The following is a 19,487-nucleotide window of genomic DNA, read 5'->3' on the forward strand; positions in this document are numbered from 1 at the left end:
AATCACGAAAAGGGTAGTTTTCTACCTGGCACGATTTTTCCCTGCTACCTTACGTTCCACGGGGAGTCGTCGATATTTTTTTTCCCAGTGAAAAGCAGCGGCATCACCTGTGCCGTTTTCAGGATTACTTTTGTCGGTTTCACCTTTGGGAACACCCCTGTGAAGAGTCGCGAAGGGGGTAAAATCGTAAATATATCGAGGCTAGCGGGGTGAGATCTCACAATGGGGAAACAGCGTTATTGGCTTTTCAAAACGGTATTTACCGAAAATAACCAATTTGAGAGGATAATACCGGCGAACCGGTGACGTCCGGGACAAACGTTCCGTGTCACCCTTTGTTCCACCCTTCTCGTTGCTCCTACCCTCCGGTGCATCGACTCTCTCTCTCTTTCTCTTCCTCTGCCATCGTGTTACATCGTGCACGCTCGACTCTGCTAATTATTTCACAATTAATTGGAATTGAAAGGGTTCGATTCGATACGTAATCCGATTCTACCTATCGACCACGAACCTGTTCTTCCCCCAACCCTTTTTGACACTCGACGACGACGGTGACCACGACTTCGTTGACTTCGGATCTCAGTTTCTAGCGTGACACGCACGTATAGTAAGGATACGATATAGTATGGTTGTAAATAACAATTTTAATCACTAATTTTTCTTACAATATCATACATAAGATGTTAGAAAATTTATTACCATTTTCTTTCGCGTAATAATTACAATTATACCTGTAGTATAATTTAAATAATTACCGGATAACAATTAAAATTATCTCTACTGTCAAACAAATTCTTCTCGATACACAAAACTGAAATAACATTTTATATAGTAGAAATAGAAGTGTCATGTTATTTCCAGTTTCTCAGAATCTGTTTCGAACCACCCTTAATATCTTTAGCCTTCATTAATCATCGCTAATTACAACGTCAAAAGGCAACTTGCGACACCGTGATGTAACACTCCTTCCTAACATTCCTTCCCTTCCCATATACAATTTAATAAAACCAGTGTTTTGTGATACAGGCAACGATAAAAAAAAGTTTCTCAATATGCTTTACGAGCGTACCACCCCCGCTGTTTCTATTCAATCTTCCCAGCAATATAAGCTCGACGAAGGATTAAGATTAGTCTTGACTAAGCCCCATACATCCACAAAACTTCAATTCTTCAATTCTTCTTTATGTTCCTTTATATGTGAAGAAAATCGACAATTCCTAGAATGAAATCGTGCAAATTTCGAACATATTTGGAATACTAAATCTTTGTCGAGAAAGAGAAATCATTTAGAAAATGTAACGAATTCATGTAGAGGAATCGTATCAGGACCATAACCTATAATTTTTTAACTTAATTTACACTTCACTTTTAGATAATGAGGTGAAATTAAAAGTATCCAAAAATGATTCCATTTGTGTTAAAGAATTTAACAATTTCTTTACAAGTACTATATAATAATGTTTCCTTAAAATATTTTCATTTGTCAACTTTTTACTCTTACGTATCTTTTGCTCGTGTATCTTCCCCACTTTTAATAAACGTTAACATCAATATGTATCGGATAATTAAAATTTGCTCGTAGCAATTTGTATAACCATCTTAAGCAACGTCTATAATTTATCCAAGATAAATTCATCGTAAAATATCTTTCCCCTTAAACTTCATCTGCAGAACGAGATTCGCAACCTCCTCCACATCCCTCCCGTCTTAAAAGTCTTGGGGCTTATTTATTAACGTGAGAACCTTACTTGTATAGAAAAAACATACGCTACGAATATAAAAATAATTTCGTTAAACAATGCATACAATTTAAAATTTATAAGGAAGAGTGGAAATTTATAAGGAAAGTGTCTTAAAGCTTTTGAAAAATAGAGGGGTAGAAACATTAGAGGCGGCTGGTTCTAAGAGCAACGAGCTTCGACGAAAAGGGAAAAAGATTTAAGCAAAAGTTTCGACCCATGGAAATCAGAGAAACCTTTCCATAGCGACAGCCATTTCCGTGGCCCGGGGCTCGCTGATTCGAATTTCGACCACGCGCCCTTTCGTTACGTATTCCCCGGCGAACCGGAATGGAAGTCCGCCGGAAGGAAAGTGGGAAAAGCCGAGCGGCAAAGAGAATGCCGGGAATCATAAAAAGAAGCCGTGAGAATCGAGGCGTGTTGCGAGCACCGAATTGAATCTCTCGTCGCGGGGATGAACAACCTGGCTATCGAAGGGGTGGCTTCTATCAAAGAAACTGGAACGTTGTATCTATGAACCACCCTCGTCTTCTATGGTTCGACTTAGCTTTGGAAAGTTCTTGGTTTTATAGGACACTGTACCGTATTTATCGAGGGGGTCTGTTCATGCATGAAGACGAACCTCCCTTTTTCTTAACGTTTTTTCCATATAGATTTCCTTAGGATTGTAGGTTTCCCGGTCTAATTTATTGGAATGTGTTGAGATGGGATATGGCTATCAAAAGCTGATGCTGATGAGAGTTTAATTGTGATTGTTATGTGGAAAATAAGTCAAGGATATGTACGAATAATATAGAATTTGTTTGTTATTCTATAATTAGATTCAGATGGGAGCAGTATCCTTATAATTCTTCATTCTTCTAACCCTAAATTTGTAACCGCGTGGCTGTCACGCGTAGTATTACACGTAGAGAAAATCATCAGATTTTGTGAAACATTTTATAATTCTAAAATCGTGATCTAAAATTGAGAAACTTCGGACTTCTCGTATTTGAAATTACTAAAGACAAATAAAGAATACAGGTGTTCTTTGCAAGATGTTTTTGGTTCATGTTTAACCCTGTTATTTCGATTATAGTCATCTCATACACACCAATTCCTCGTGTATTACGTATTTTTCTTTCTATTTCGTTTCCATCGTCGTGAAACAGAAGTGTTTCTTAGCAAACAATTAAACGTAACAAATTCACAACATGGATCGTTAATCATTAACCACGACCATCATAATCTACCAAAAAAACATCCAAATCTCGGATAATAAAAGGATCAACATACATGCATACAATTACAAATCTATTTTTCGTTCTAACATTTGCTCGTTTCTCCCTTCTCAGCATCGAGCCCCGAGAAAGCCTCGATCCTCGTGGCACAACGAAATTCCACGGATCCTCTTTGTGCCCCGGAGAAACAGATCTCGTAAAATAGAAACTTGCTCAGACGCCGGTACTGGCTGCATATTCCCCGCAACGAGGACTTCATAGGCAAGTTTCCCGGAGAACCTGGCTGGGTCCTTGTAATTTTGCCTGCCAGCATCCTCTCCTTTAGCGCGCATCCTCTTTCCTCCACCTCCTCCTCTTTCACCTCCTCTCTTTTACCTCTATATACTACTACGTCCCACGTTCTGGACCACTTGCTCGCGGTGTGATGCCGCAAGTGGAGGCTGGGAATCGCGAAGGCAAAGAGCGGGACAGCCTCTGGAAGGGAGTCAGGTGGAAAGGGGGTGGTATACGAAGGAGGACGTGCCTTCATTTGTTTCAGCGGGCCCGCTGGTGGGTGGTTACGTCACGCATTTCGTCGTCATGGTAACCTTCTGGGCTTGCCAAGAGGGGATCGGCGGCGTGTTGCCGCTCCAGACGACCAGGGATCCTGATATCCTACGGCTACGGGATCTCCTCACGCATACGTAATGCTGCGTCCACACTGCAACTCGCGAGCAGCGAATGCTGCAGGTAGATATCCATTTCAGAGTTTTGTACGACAGTTATCCTCGAGAATATTTTCAGGTCGCATAGCCGCTTCAGCGTAGATTCCAAGATCTTTACTCTCGAATAGGCGGCAAGATATCTGCCCATTTGACACAGAGTTCTCTACGATAATTACTCAAATTGTACGGAGAATATTCTCAGCTTGTGTATATACTTGAGAATATTTTCACAACAGATAGGCTATCGTCTATTTTACCAAATGTTAACGAACTTTACATCTGAGATTTCTTTTGCCGCGCCTTGTCGCGTAGTGTTACGCATCGCCTAGGCGATGGAGGTTCGGGGCGTCTAAAGCTCGAAAGGCACATGTTTTTTTAGAGAGAATCCATAAAGAATCCATAGAGAAGCTATGGATGGAAGGCGGATGCTAAAGACTGTCCAGTAGGTGAAGGTAAGGTTTCTGTAATTGTTGAAGATTGATGAGCAGATGGGGTTTGGTCTACAAAGGGGGGTGAGAACAGAAGGAAGTTCTTAACCAAAGATTGTTACGTTCCTGTTATAGGAAGATCGATATAGATTGATTGAATTAGGTGAGTAATCAATCAGTTCGAGTTATATTTTAAATTCTCAAGTAGCCACGAAATATGGTTTATCAACAAGGCTTAGTGACGTAAATTCTGCGGCTGGCAAATGTTTCAATGTGTCTTCATGAACTTGAGAGCGCGATCTCTCCGCTCTTATTTCTCGTGAGTACATCGTCGAATAAAGCGGGGCGATTAAGCGTGCACGTAACGTGTCCTCAGGGCGCGAGAACGGCTTCAACCAGCGAGGCGGAGCAGCAGACTGCAACGGCAGCATCTTTGAGCCTTCTCCTCGTAATTACACGATCTCTCCGCGAGGCGTTTCGCGTTTCTCCGTATTCAGGGTGGTAAGACGAGGTCCCGAAAACCGCCTGGTCCGGATCGAATTCCATTAACGCCGCCCGTGTCTCCTTGCTCCGGCGAGCGAGCGAGCGAGCGAGCGAAACGTATCGCTCGTCTCCGCCTTCGAAAACCGTCGACAACATTTCCGCATTTTGCCGTGCGACGACCGACGCGTTCTTTGGGACACGTTTGTACGATTTGGTCGCTGATTCGTAGAGGAAGTTACCGGGAAGAGAGAGCAATTCGGCGTTAAGTGGATCTTGCGACAAGGTTGCTTTTAATTCGCGCATCTATAGACGGTGCTCGGGACTTTCTTGTTCACTTTCAGAACGAAGAGGCTATGGATCGGTTGCAGAGTTTTGAGGGTGGAGATTCTCTTTTCTGGAGTTTATAAGTTGGAGAATAGGATTAGATTTATTATAAAAATGATTTATTATTTATCGAAAACGAATTATTACAAAATGTGATTTATCGTATCAATTAGTTTTCGGATAAAGTTTGTTATGCAAATTAATCCTTCAGTAGGATATATAATTTAATAGTGAATACATGTATCAAGCTTTTCCTATTGTCAAAAAAGAAAAGTGTCTTCAAGATTTGGTAAGATGAGAATATTATATCAGAAATGTGTGGAGGAATCTTCTTCAAGCTACTTGCTATAGCTGCTATAGAAATTTTTAGTAACATGAGATTTATTGTGGAAATGTATCGTCGAATGGCAGGTTCATCTTCAAACAGAGAAATTTCTCCAGAGATTGGTAAGATAGAAATATTATATTGCGAGTATGTAATAGAATTTTCTTCAAATTACGCGTAAAAACTGATATGGAAGTTTTTAGTGTTCTAATTCGTTTTTTTTAGTCGTTTCTATTATGAAAGAGAGAAGATTGTATAAATTAGAACGATTCATCTATACAACAATCATATTGTTAAAAAACAAACTCCCAAAATAATATCTCGGAGCAAAACTGTCGAGAAGAATAATCTTATCGTGTCATCTTACTAAAAGCAAATTGAATTAATGGAGAATAGTTTCGAAGGTTCTTCGGGTTGTCAAACTTCCAGACATTTTGTCTCTTATTATATGTATCAGAAACGTTTATTCATTCCGGAGTCGCATCCAATGGTCTCGATGTCATCTTGACATCCCTAGCAGACATCCCAAAGCAAAGTTTTCCCCTGACGCGATGGGGGTAGCTACTGAGCCCCAATCCCACCGACAATTTGAGTTTTCATTGGAAAATAATTATTATGGGATGCTCCGCTACTCGAGACCCGACCGCCCTCTACGGCATTAAGTATTGTTTCTCCCTATGTTTGAAATTAATTTGAAGTTGCCTAAGCAACCCCATCGCGCTCCCAAGAATCCCCTTCCCCCGCTTCCTTGCCAGTCAATAAGGACTACCCGACGAAGCAGTTTCGAACTTACCTTCCCGAGAATATCTAGGAAAGGGATCGACCTATACGTCGATTCTACTTTTGCTGACTTCTGCGAGATATATCCATGTTAAGCAATTAATTAAAGCTGTGTGGTTTTATTAAAAATTCGATAGAAAATTGGTCGAAAATTAAACCACGTTATTCACGACCTGAAGAATTTGTTGTTTTAAATTTCCAATAAGTTAGACATTTGAAACTGAGGGATAAAAATTCAAGAACCATAGTAGGATCAAGTTTCTAATCTTTCAGATATAACCATTTCCTTCTCTGCGCATCTCCTATTTTTTAACGAATCCTATCATTTCCATTAGAAATAAATGATGGCATATTCATATTTTCAAGGACTAGAATCGACCTAACTAGAATTGATTTGTCTCTATTAACTTTTCATTCTATAATTTCAGGGGCCGCGATAAAGAAACACCTCTGTCCCTCGATGATAATAACGAACTGAAATATAAATTATAAAAACTTACTAAAAATCAAGTATTTTTTCGAAAGTGCTATAAATTCGTGATCAGCTATAATATTTACAACCGTAACCTGCGTTACTTGATGCGAAAATTTTAAATGAAATATAGAGCCTGCACCTTTCTTTTCCTTCCAATAAATAAATCCAGACATTAAAACTGTCTCTTCATTCCGGACAAATTCTTCAATGATGAAACTTCTTAATTATCAAATGACCTAGTCAACAGGTTAAAAGCAGCTGGTTTTAATCCAAATAAAGTTGACGTCTACGTAGCCATTTCACGGACGATGGCGAGCCATGTTGCACGGGCGTAGCGTCAGTTCGTCGCCCTCGCTATCCACGAGGGGGTGGTTTTCGAAAGACGGGCTCGTGGGATGGGCTTGCCAAAAGCAGTCCCGGCGTACTCGCGCGTCCTCGCGCGTACATGCAACGAAACGAACAGAAGGGGCACGGTGTACGTGCAACGGTACACGATAGAGTCTGCCGGCTGTTCCATCGTCCTGGCAGGATGCAAGACGTAACATGCCTAACGATCTCTTCCCTCTCCTCTATACCACCTCTTCCTATCCTCCAGTTTCCTCTTGCCTCCTCAGCACCGTACCCTTTTGTCGAATCCTGCCTCTCTAGCCCGCTTTCTCCACAATTCTCCATCCCTTCGCTCCTCTATTCTCCTTTCTCTTTGCTCTAACACGCTGTTCTACCTATTTGCCTTTCTCTTTCTCTTTCTGAATGTATCTCTTCTCTCGGTCTTCTTCCGGTTCTCTTGGATCCTGGCTGACTCGTCCTCACGATTGCTTGCCACTGGCTTACCGTCTTATGCAGCTTTACGTCCTGCGCCAATTTGCGCCAATTTGCGTTTACCATCGCCGCTCCTTGGAAATCTCTATCTCTCTTTCCCACCGCCGCTGGCACTCTCTGCCCGCCGCTGTTTTCCGCTCTCTTCTTTGCCACTGGCGAATACTCTCGCGGCTTTCCGGGACAAGAGTTTCAGAGACACGTAGAAACGCTGGATTTTCTGCTTTTTTAAGTTTTCTTTCGATTGAGGTGCATGAAGATTGTTTGATTTCGTTTGGTTTTTATTAAGACAAGAGTGTTGGAAATGTCGAATTGTTTAGTAGCAAGAAAAGGCGAAGGAATATTAATCATAGAGTGATTTATTCGTTATGTTAAGTTCAGATTGTATTTCAATGATTTTTCATATCGTTATTACTTACGTATTCTAGAAGATGACATTTGAAAGTTATTAGAAATTTGTGTTCTTTATCTTTTTGTTTAAATATGGATGTCTCTTGAATTTTGTTTTATTCGCGAATCACAATATTACTGTATTTTGCAATTGTATTATTGTATCGACTGTATCGATATTGCTACAACTATATTATTATTTCGATAAGTAATTTATTTATAATAATTATTGATTTCTAACTTTGAAATCGTAGCAACAAATTAATATTCCTGCTTTATAAGTTCTGGAAAACACATAATTTAAAAATACTCCCTTTAAATATCTTTAAGTATCAGTGAAAATACAAAACTTCTAAAAACACTCCACCAATTTGTGAAACGTCAAGGGACGAAAAATCCTAACTATCAACTTATCAACTACAGCACTTCCTTCTACGCTTCACCACACTTTGTTTCCAATTAAAACTGCATTACAATTCCTGTGTAGAAAAATCACTAGAAAACTCTTTCAACCAAAAAATATGCGGGAAGAATCACACTCCTAACAAATCAGTCACTGACAATTAGTCTCCGTCGCGAAAGTTGATGGAATACGGTCGTTTTTCGACCGCGAAAACCACCAGAAAAATATGTAGAATGAAGGCAGGCCATAAATCAGTGGCGTAAACGCGGTGGGCTGACCCCGAGGAAAGATTGTTTGGGCTGACCCTCGACCTGGGTCAGGGGACCCGCTGACCTCCGCCGGATTGGCCACCAGACGCAAAACCGGAAATTCCACTTCTCCTCCGTTTTCCTCGGCGAATTGACCTGAACGATAATGTCCGGTCACTCCTTTTCTACGGCACGCGCCCTGGAGAGAGTATTAGGCGATGATTTATCGACGGGTCGCACAGGACCACGATTGCTTCACTGTCGATTTTTAATCGTTTATTTTCCACTTTCCTACCCTCTTCATTGCCGCAGGTATTAGTAAATATTGCGTGCACTGGCCTACCCTTTTCGGGAGGGTTGCAATTGCTTGGAATTTTTTTGGAAGCTTGTTTGAGTTTGTAATATTGCGTAATTTCAATGTGACGAAGGTTATTTAACGATGAGGTGTCTATGAGTTTCTTTGATCTTTGTTGATAAAAATTGATGTTCAGAGGTTTCTTGAAAATTTAGTATGTGCATAATTAAATAAAAAGTAAAAATAAACAGTAAATGAAGGGTTTCTGGTTAGATTCTGTTTCTTTAATTATGTTTATAATGATTTGGGAATTTGTAAAATATTTGAATAATTAAGATCACCCTCGTTTCAAAAGATACACTTCTCTATTAGACAATTAAATTACAATTACAATTCCTCGTTATGATATAAAAATATAAATAAATTGTTAAACTGTTAATTTACTAATTTCCAAATAAAACTAATCAAAACGAAGCATTTGAATAAAACATATCGAAACAGATTTTTAAAAAAATCTACAACTGTCCTGCGTAAAAATTCTTGACTTTTACCAAAAAAAAAAAAAAAAAAATGTGACAGGTGAAAGTAAGTTTTCAAGGGAGGCGCGTGTTTAACGTCAAATTCAATATCGCACACGCTCCATTCCTCTTCAATGGCTACTACATCCGGTGTAGAATCGAATTATTCACGGTCAAGCAAAGAGTGACCAGCGGTCAACCGTTTCGCAGCGGGAAGTCGTCGAAGAAGTCAGTGAACCACGCCATTTCGGGGTAATTGAACCGATTCCAGTTCAGGGGTTGGTGGCTGGCCTGCTGCAGGGGTGGTATCGAAGGGTGACCTTTACAAAATGGCTGCGAGCCATTTTCACATCGCAGAAAACGACTAACCTTACATATTCCTGAATGTCGAGGGTGAAACAATATTCCATTCTTTTTTGAACGGCGTTTCCCTTTCTCGTTCCTCTTTTGTTGAGAAAAATTTATTCTCTTAAAAGAAAAGATATTCGTAAAAGATTTGTATACCGGTATTTTATATATTTATTTGTAACCATAGCGTATAAAGTTCGTTTCCAATTATATTTTTTCACTTTATATGTTTTGATGAAAGATCAGCAAAATGCAAAACCTTGCATTCATTGTTTTCCACTTTGGGATTTATTTGTCAAATATTTCTTTTGCTAGTTTATTCTGCATCATATTTCTTTTATCATTGTAAAATTAAAAACTTTCTCATAGAATAAGCTTACGTTTATCAAAGGCTGTTTTATTCTTTTTTTTTTTTTTTTTTACTTTGACATAAATATAAACGTAGTTTTTACGAATTATAAGATGAAAATTCAATGTATCATATAATTTTCTTCGTATTTTTATATTTATTTCACGATTATCTAAATACTCGACAATCTCATTACTTCAATTACCGCGAATTAACCTTCATCCGTCTCACATTTTCTCAATTTAATTTATCCTTCGGTAACAAATTGCTGCAATGGTAAAAAATCAATGTAAAGATGAAATCAATACCTAAATTTACAAATTTTATTGAAAATAAAAAATACTCGCGAGTAATAGAACGAACAATTGACTATATATCCTATTGTTACATGCTGTGACTCTACCATAAACTATATTGACGCGTTATACCGCGAACGTGTCTCCCCGTGACACGGTCGAACACCTATCTCCTTACACAACGTGTCAAAAAACAGAATTTAAGTTACGAGATACGCTTTGATTTATGGGACGAACCACCGAAAATTCTTCCACGAAAATATTTTTCCACGTATGATAAACAATTTGATAAAAAGATAGACCGAGCCGATATTCGAACAGCGATAAACTTCATCTTCCGATGAAGGATCTTATATGGCTGCGAATGAGCGACAAATAGTTTTATTCCCGTCGCCTGCATGACGGGATAAAACAGGCGAAACTAGAGCATTCGAGCATTCCTTAACGACGGATGACTCAATGAGAAGTTTATCGCTCCATTTTTCCTGTCGATCATATTTTAAGGCAGCCATTACATGATGCTTCGAGCCTGATATTACTTTTGCATTATTCCGATTCTTCGGCGCGTATAAAAGCGATCCGAATGTCCGCCGTGGAAATGTTTCCCGTCGGAAATATATCGTGTTAAAATGGAAAGAAAAAAGCCACAAAGAAGAAGGAGAAAAAAGGAAGAAGCTTTTTTTTATGGTACTGTGATTATAATAAAAATCAAAATTGGACGCAACGATTGGATTTTATGAAACAGTAGGATAGATAGGAAAATATTTCATTAATCCTCTGTGGTCTTATGTGTTGTTAATGTTTGATGACATCGTTGTAGTTATTATAACGTTTATGTACGTATTAATTAATTAAGTTCAAGTATATAAAATTTATCCTTTAGTGATACTCTCATATGACGATAAAGATTTGATACTGCGAAAATAAAATGTAGAACCTATAAAAGGGCGCTTCGTTGTAAAATAAGGGTATGTAGATATTACTTTTTATAGATGAAATAATTTAAATTTAGAAGTTTAGAGATATGTACTATTGTTTCAAATTATCATATACATTGCTCCGTTCAACAACTCGAATGGATAAATCAAATAAATAAAAGGATACGAATTACTATCTGTGTATGGTACGAGCTTAATTATTATTAACGACAAGTTCTGTGCAAGTGTCTGCAAACAGTTGTATTTTGTAGTTGGAAAATTGATCTATTTTGTGCATCGCCAGATTCGGCGGCAGGGTTTAAAGATTACTTCGAAAACAGGAACGTTCACCCTGTCAGAAAACTTTAATCTCTTCTTTTTTGTTTAGTTTAAAGTTTTCTCAAGATTGTTTTTAAATTCACCTTTTTACTTTGTTCAAAAACGAGACTGTAATTTTCCTCATTTCTATTTGAAGCACGTAAACACCTCGTATAACAAAATGAAGTTTCTTGCAATATTGGATACATCTATAAAATTCGATGATTTTACTATTATATACTGATAAAAATAGTTTTGATATCGTTTAAAATTAATTCTGTAAAATATTTGCTAAAATATGTACCAAATTCTTCTACGTTTATCAACAATTTCTCTTGAGTTTAAGTATCGTCCTTAACATTCACTTTAAAGTTTATTCATTTCTCAAGATAATTAATTAAACCTTCAGTTAATTAGTTTCCAGAGTCAATTTTAATTTTTGATCATTTTAACGATAATCCCACATTTATTCTGTGGAATTATATCTTATTAACATATCACCATCTATTTTTAATAATTATTCGTTGCTAAATCTTTGTAACTCTCATACCACAATACTTCATTGCACTATTCGTTCCCAAGAATTCCCACCTCTTCCGAAAATCAACTGATCGATTAATCACGACGTAAATCACAAGAAACGATGGTTAACATAGAACACGTTAAAAACAATCAATAATTCACCTACCTCGAACAACCCTCCGCAGAAGAAGCTGCAGAGCCACCATCCACCTGCACTACTACTATCGCCACAAAAATAATCGTCACAAAAATCTCCAAGAAACAAGAAGAAAATTACGAAACCGACGAAGAACCAGAACTCAAAATGAAATAAGAGGCATCTTGGTTGGCAGCGAGGTGTTGCCTCGGTGGTGCCAATCGAAAGACTAAGCGAAAGGGTTAACATATTCCTGAATACAAAACACATGCATATTCTATGGGGTCCCATGTGCGTCTCCTACCCTGATACTAGCGTATCGTTGTATGCGTGCACATGCACAGGGCCCAGGTGGGGCCCTCCAATAAACGCATGGAGAACGTGTACGCACGAAGCATCGTGGCTACCTGAATCCTCGATTTCACGATCGCGTCATTATGAATGGGCAAAAGGTTGAAATACCTTCAGGCAGTCTCCGTGTGACAACTATTGCTTATCGTGATGTGATTTTCATACGGCGAATCTGACGGTTCGTTCGACGATTATTAATGATCGAACGAAAACCAAAAGAGAACTTTCTAGTTACCGAGCGCAAAATATCTGATTCGATTCTCTGCTCTTGCGTTGCTTTCATGGAATGAAACCGCCCTGAAGAAAATCGTGAATGGGAGGTGGAATCGAGATGGTTCGATCGATGGGTAATTATCGAGGATTAACGAGAGAATGTTATAGAGAGGGGACACGGTTTGCGAACACGGTGACGAATAGAATTGGGTTTGGAGGATTTCAAGGTTTCGAGGACACGGCTGGAGCTGATGCGTTCGATAGGTTTTTGTAATAGCGCGGATCGAATCGGCTTTTCACGACGTTAGATCGGGACTGCAGATTGACTCGTCGATTGGCTTGAGACAGGCTTGAAACAATCAGGGACAGATGATTGAAATTAACGTTTGGAAATTGATTTTCTGATATTTCGTTTGTATTCGTGTTTGGAGTTGAAAAGCGAGAGTATCTTGTATTTCTATCGTACTTATTATATTCTGTCATTTAACATCGATTATTATAGTAGTATGTAGGTATCAGGATACTTTGATGGATTTATTTATTTGTTCACGGTGTTGAAATTAACGATGAATTAGTAATTGGAAACAGTACTTGCTACAGCTTTGTACAATCAACAGACCATCAACGTAAATTATATATTAAAAGACACATGGCAGTAATGTATTTTACTATTTACTATGCATTTTACACTAGAATTTAGCGGTAGAACTATCAGCCTCTAATATACACTCACGTGCTAATGTTGCAGGGAAATTTTCTAGTATTTTATATTAATTTTACTTTAATAAAACAATTCTTTTTACAGTATGTATGATGTTTTTGGTTGCTGATTGCAAGTAATCATAATTTTATCTTAACAAAACTCAACTTTAATTTTACCGAAGGCACCTGTATGTCTTGATTAATGCAACAACAAAATTCCAAGAACCATCAGTTTGACAGTCATCAATCAAGTCTGATTGACAGTCTTAATATTAGCAAAACTTCCTTCGAGCTCGATAATTCCAAAATTAAACAAAATCTTCGTCAACCAGCAGATACGGACAACGATATCCCAAAAAAGATTTGACCGAGTAACTTTATTAAACCTCAGTCTCGTCAAACTCGTGCTAATCAAATGTTTCCCAACGTGACCCAACCGAGCTCTACCTGGGCGCCTAAAACCCGCGGATACAGTCCCGATATTACAAGTTTCAGCGAACTGCGCATTCGTGGAGTGTGACGAACATCGTCGGGGCCCAAATTGAAAAGGAACGAGTGTCCCGAAGAGCTCTCGAAACGATGCAGGCTATCTCGAAATCGCGGCACCCATCGAGTGCTCTCCAAGATAAAAATCAAATTGTACGCGCGGAGCCAAAGGTGCGAAGCCCAGCCACGCATGGCTGGCCGTATTGTTCGTTTCTCTGACGTCTTAACTAAGTCCTACACGTGTATAGAATAGTGTGAAAAAAGCATAGAAAAACGATGAACGTTTGATGAAAAAAGACAGGAACAAGGGTCGACCTGGTTTCCAATAGGTGTACCGGGTTCCACCGGTCAGGAGGTCGCGATTTTCCACATCTGTCGCGAGGATGGACGGCGAGAATCAAAAGAAGTGTCCCTCGAAACGAGTTAATACGATTGCCACGGTTTAAAGTCCTCTTTAACGGGGTACCTCGAGCTGCGATCTTATTGACAGATAAGCCAAGTAGAGGTCGTTTCATTTGCATGCGCGACGAACCTGGAATCGAGTGATTCGAATCGCGTCACAGACCCTGATGGTGATTTCATCGAGAGAGAGTTGGGTAGTTTTGTTCAATGGTTGGAATTTTTCGCAGTCTATGTTCGAGTGGCGAAGTGTAGTTGATGATGGTGATGGAGGGATTCCGTGGTTGCGCTTTTGCTGCTTGGGGTTGCGTGCAAGTCTGACTCGATTTGACGCTAGAATGGAATGTGATGGAGTGATTTTGAGTTTGGGATTTTTATCGTTCACTGATTGTGCGTATTATTGTAAATGTTAAAGTTGTATATTTACAATTTTTGGTTTTACTTCAGTTCCTATTTTATATTTATGTGTGTGTTTGTGTTTGTTTGAGTGAAATGCTTGTTAATATTCTACGTTTATTTGATGTAATTTCGTTGACGAATTGTAAATTCTGATGTTATAGAAATTTATTTTCTACCTGTATCTGTATTTACTTTCTATAGTTTCCTAAAAATTCTTATTTTTCTGAACCACTTCAATCAAACAATGCCTAAAACAAATGCTCACCATTTCCAATCTCTCGAAGCTGCCTCATTCAGAAAATCCTCAAACAATCGCGATACTCCACGGCAAAAATACTGAAGAGGAATCTCTGGGAAGAAGAAAAATCAACGAAGACAATGTTTAAATAGCGATACCAACAGCATCAAATCCGCTACTGCATGCTGAAAAAATCCAACAGTAAAAATTGGGTCAGGTAGGAGCTGAATCCCCTATGGAACGTGAAAACCGTTCGTTCGACGTTCGATTTCGCTTGGAAAACGGTTACCTGTGTCGATCGTGTCCCGCCTCACTAATGTATTAGTCAAAACCGAACACCCGTCACAATGCCGCTGATTACTTTAATAATGGAACGGAATGGCCCCGGGGCTGGTGGCTGGGTGTTGGGTTTTTACTCGCGTGCACAATGCAGCTCGCGAAGTATACAAATAGAAAAAAATGGAAGAGAAAAGAAAAAAAAGAGGAGGAAGGAAAGAGGGGAGAGTGAGAGCTGCTGTCAACCCTTCGAAGGACATAAACCCCATCTAGTTACCCCTTACGAAGAATATTCAAATCGCAACCCTTTCGACCGTGAAAGGAGACTTCTGCCGAACCCTTCGATCGGATTCAATGGGCATCGATATTCAAATTTATATTCGACGGAAGGTTCACGTTCTTCCCACCCTTCTTCTCAGCCGGTCGAGGACACGTTTCGCGCCCTCTCAGCGACGAATAACCGTCGCCGCGTTGCCATTGGGGTCGACAAGAGGAAAACGAAAGAATGGAAAGGAATTTGCATTCTGTTTTCTTTTTTTTTTCTTCCTTTTATTTCGTGTGTGCGTGTATGTGTGTGATATCGTTTCGTCTTCGATACTCGCGAAACTAGAGCGGAAACGACACTGGCAGATGCACGGAAACCTTCGATCCGCGTTTTCGCCCCCTCTGACAGATTTTACTGTGTATTCACTGCGATACGTCCCCCTTGATCTTGAGAAAAGCTTCTTCGACGGATAGTCTCCGGGTGAAACATCGAGGGACAAGGAATTAGAATGGTTTAACGTCTCGATGTTTCGCTTTGTATCTTGATAAAAGGTTTATGATGAAAGGTATTGATACAATAAGACGCGAGATGGTTCAGATGGTGGTTATCGTTACGTCTGACTGCATACGAAGATTTCTGTGGCTGACTGTACATAGTCATGGTTTTATTTTTATGAAGTTACACTAATTTTAAGACCACGTTAATTCTCGACATTAATTTAATTCGATATCTCCGTCGTATATCAAAAGCGCCCTTACCACCGATTGCACTCCTTGAAACAACGACGCTGAGCCGCGACGCAAAGAAGTGTAACTTGCTAAATATTCCACGAAGTATTCCTAGTACCTGAGGGATAACAAGTAGACGAGCACCGGAATAAAGCCAGCAACAGTGGTAGAAGAAGAGAAAGAAGAAAAAGGAAGAGCGGAAGCGACCGACTAGGGATTGAACCTAGTGAAACCGCGAAGAAAACGGGGCCACGGAAACGAGTAAGGGGGTGGGTTGAGGCGCGAACAGGAAGGAGAATAAGAAGAAAATAATGACTCTTACGAGTCTGGAGCGGCGGCCGAGTCTGCGAGCGTCTGAGGGGGCGTCGCGTAGGAGGAACAGAAAAGGGGGTGGAGGGGCGTCGTCAGCGTGTCTACGGCCGTGACCCGGTTTTTTCCGAAGCAACAGGTCCCTTCTAATTAAGAACACTTAAGAAAACTTCCCTCTTAAAGCTGACGCCTCTCCCTTCGTTCTCCCGCCTGATAACGCCATTATATTTTAATAAACCCGTCGCGTGCCGTCTTCCTCGCTCCTATACCAACTCGTTTCTCGTCTGTTTGTCGTAGTCTTCGTTCTCTTTCGTTCCTGTGTAATGGTTCATCGTTTCGTCGTCTCCTTTTTCTTCTTCCTCTTCTTCTTCTACTATTTCTTCTTCCGCTCTAGAGAATCGCGATGAGTAGGATTCTGGGAGAACAGTTTTCGCGCTGGTAACCGGGAAACGGGATTCAGCTTTTTATGATTTCTTCCCTTCGCGGTCATGAACCCCGAAAAATCCATTAGGATGATTGGTTCGAGTTATTTTTGGACCAGGTTCTATTTAGAAGGGGAGGGGGTGAAATTCTGGTGGTTTCTTTTGGTGGAAGGTTTGAAATGCTTTAGTGAGATTTAGGTCGTTTGGGATTGATTTATAGGTGATTAACATATTCATTGTCTCTCGCCCATGTTACGTGCCAATCGGTAGATCTCATAGAAATTACTGTGTTCCTAGAACGCAACCAATACGTCAGATACATACGTGACGTTACGCCAATCAATATTTTTAAAATGTTCAAGGGGATAACTAATAAAAAGACAATTTTAATATTTCATATTGAACAGCGTATTTAATTAAAAAATTCTAGTATTCTATAAAACACGGAAAATGTAATTCATCTACATCCTCCATCCTCATAGCCTTCGTATTTGTTATTTTAAAGATCGCAACAATATAAAACGCGAAGATCATTTATAATACCACCTACACTTGGTTTTTTTAAAAATGCCGCATCTCTTCCTATATTCGAGAAACATACTCATTCAGATTGGCATTCCGCAGCAGTTCTCGTGATCAACTTGCGCCAGTAATCTCTCGATCCGGCAGCGTTTGTGTGGGATGCGCTTTAGTCCGATTTCCGGTGAATTTTCGCGCGCGGGGATCTCCCATACGTTCCCCCATATACGAAACGCACCCTCGATTTCAGACCCGCGTGCACACGCCACCACTCTACGACCACCATTCTCGACTCTCAGCGAGAAAAGAAAATTATCGCTCGCGCGTGTTTACCCTTGGCATTGCATCCCTCGCGAACACGATGCACACAGCGTGCCAATAAATTTCGCGGTTTCGACGGGATAGATGGTAGAAAGTTGGTGTTATTTTTCAACCAAGATATTATCTACAGTTTCTTCGAAGTTTCCATAGAAACGTTGTTTCAGAAGTCTTTGAAGTATTCAACAATTTTGTATAACTTAATTCAGATATTTTATGTAATTTTATATAGTACGTGCATGCACTTTGATAGTCTCAAATTTTCCACAAATGTATTCAAATTCGCAATCTACTTATCACCTTTTATCCCTGTAACTTACTTATCATACGATCTGTGCCAAAGTAGTACGAACTCCATAATCTAAACAAGAGGAACATAGATATAAAATTAATAAAATAATAGGCGCGTAACGGCCCGACAGTTTTCTATTAAGTATCTATATATATACGATTCATTCATACGTCTTTAGCAATTTTTTAAAGACTTAAGAAAGTTTGAAAGTTTTAATTCGATGTCCATGGACTATACGACAGACAGCAAAGAAAAACAGAAAAGAAACAGAGAGGAAAAAGAGTGGTCGAACGAGGAGGAGACAGAAGATGGCGAAAGACGAAGAGACTGAGCAATGGTAATACGTACATAAAATTCCATTACGTCTCTCAATTTTGCTAAAAACAAAAAAAGCCTGGGAATTTTGCACGATCCTAATGCGATGACCAAAGACTAAACGACAGAGGACAATGAAATAAAGAAAAGAAGAAGGAGAAGAAGAGGAAAAGTGGTAAAAACGAGGAGGAGGTAAAAGAGGGTGGAAAGACAAAGAGGGTGAGCAAGAGTGGTATTGCCTGGTTGGCAGTCAGTGGCTGGGTCCTGAAGTTAAAGAGCTTCGGGGGCATACGTGAGAGGGATGTAGAAAGAGCATGAGGGTGTGGGTAAGGTGGTGGGGTGAGGACGTGGTGGTTACGTGGGTTGGGATGTAGAGGGATATAGTAGGGTGGGTGGCGTTTCTGGCGGCCATTTTGAACGCATATATCGATTGTTTGGCGGCCGGGCTCCGCTCGGCCATTCGCAGGGGTGGCTCGTGTGTCACACGACCACCCTCTTCGCCCGGCCTGCCCTGCTCTCCGCCTGGGAAAATCGTTGTCGTTTTTCCGGGATGCGTGAGCCTTCATCATCTGCCTCCACGCTACGACGAAACAATTCCACTCATTTCCCCGTTCTGCATCGATATTTTTCATGTATCTTTTGGTTCGTTTGTAAATTTTGAATTTTGGATTGAAAGAAGTGACCATGTTTAACTTTAAGTAATGTTTAATTCACAAAAGTGGAGAAATATCGATAATTACTAATATAGTCCTATATACAAGCATTGTTAACTATTAATTACTTCGAAAGCGCAATAAGCAAACTGTAGAAAACTGAATGACATCAATGTTGATATTGGATTAGCCAGTTACGGAGAAACGTGGCGAACGTTGTAGACGAAAAAGAAATTTTATTTAATTCTACTTAGTTTGGCAAGTTTATTTCAAATGAAACAGCCCATTTTAATAAATTTTTTATTGTCTGAGTTCGTATAGTAGAAACAATATTTCAAATGAAATAATAATCCTTATGTGATCTGAATAATTTCTTAATGATTATCTGAAATGATCATCTACTGAAGTTTACCTAATTCTTTATAAGTACCCTGATACTTATGAACGAGGGTATAGAAGGAGGTAAAAGAGGTAAGAATACGTCTAGGTGAAGGGGTCAATAAATTATGGAGACTGTTTCTAGCAGAGTAAAACACAGTGAAAGAAGAAACGGGGTGAAAGTTTATGA

This window comes from Bombus vancouverensis, chromosome 5, assembly GCF_051014615.1.
Source record: "Bombus vancouverensis nearcticus chromosome 5, iyBomVanc1_principal, whole genome shotgun sequence".
Lineage (NCBI taxonomy): Eukaryota > Metazoa > Arthropoda > Insecta > Hymenoptera > Apidae > Bombus > Bombus vancouverensis.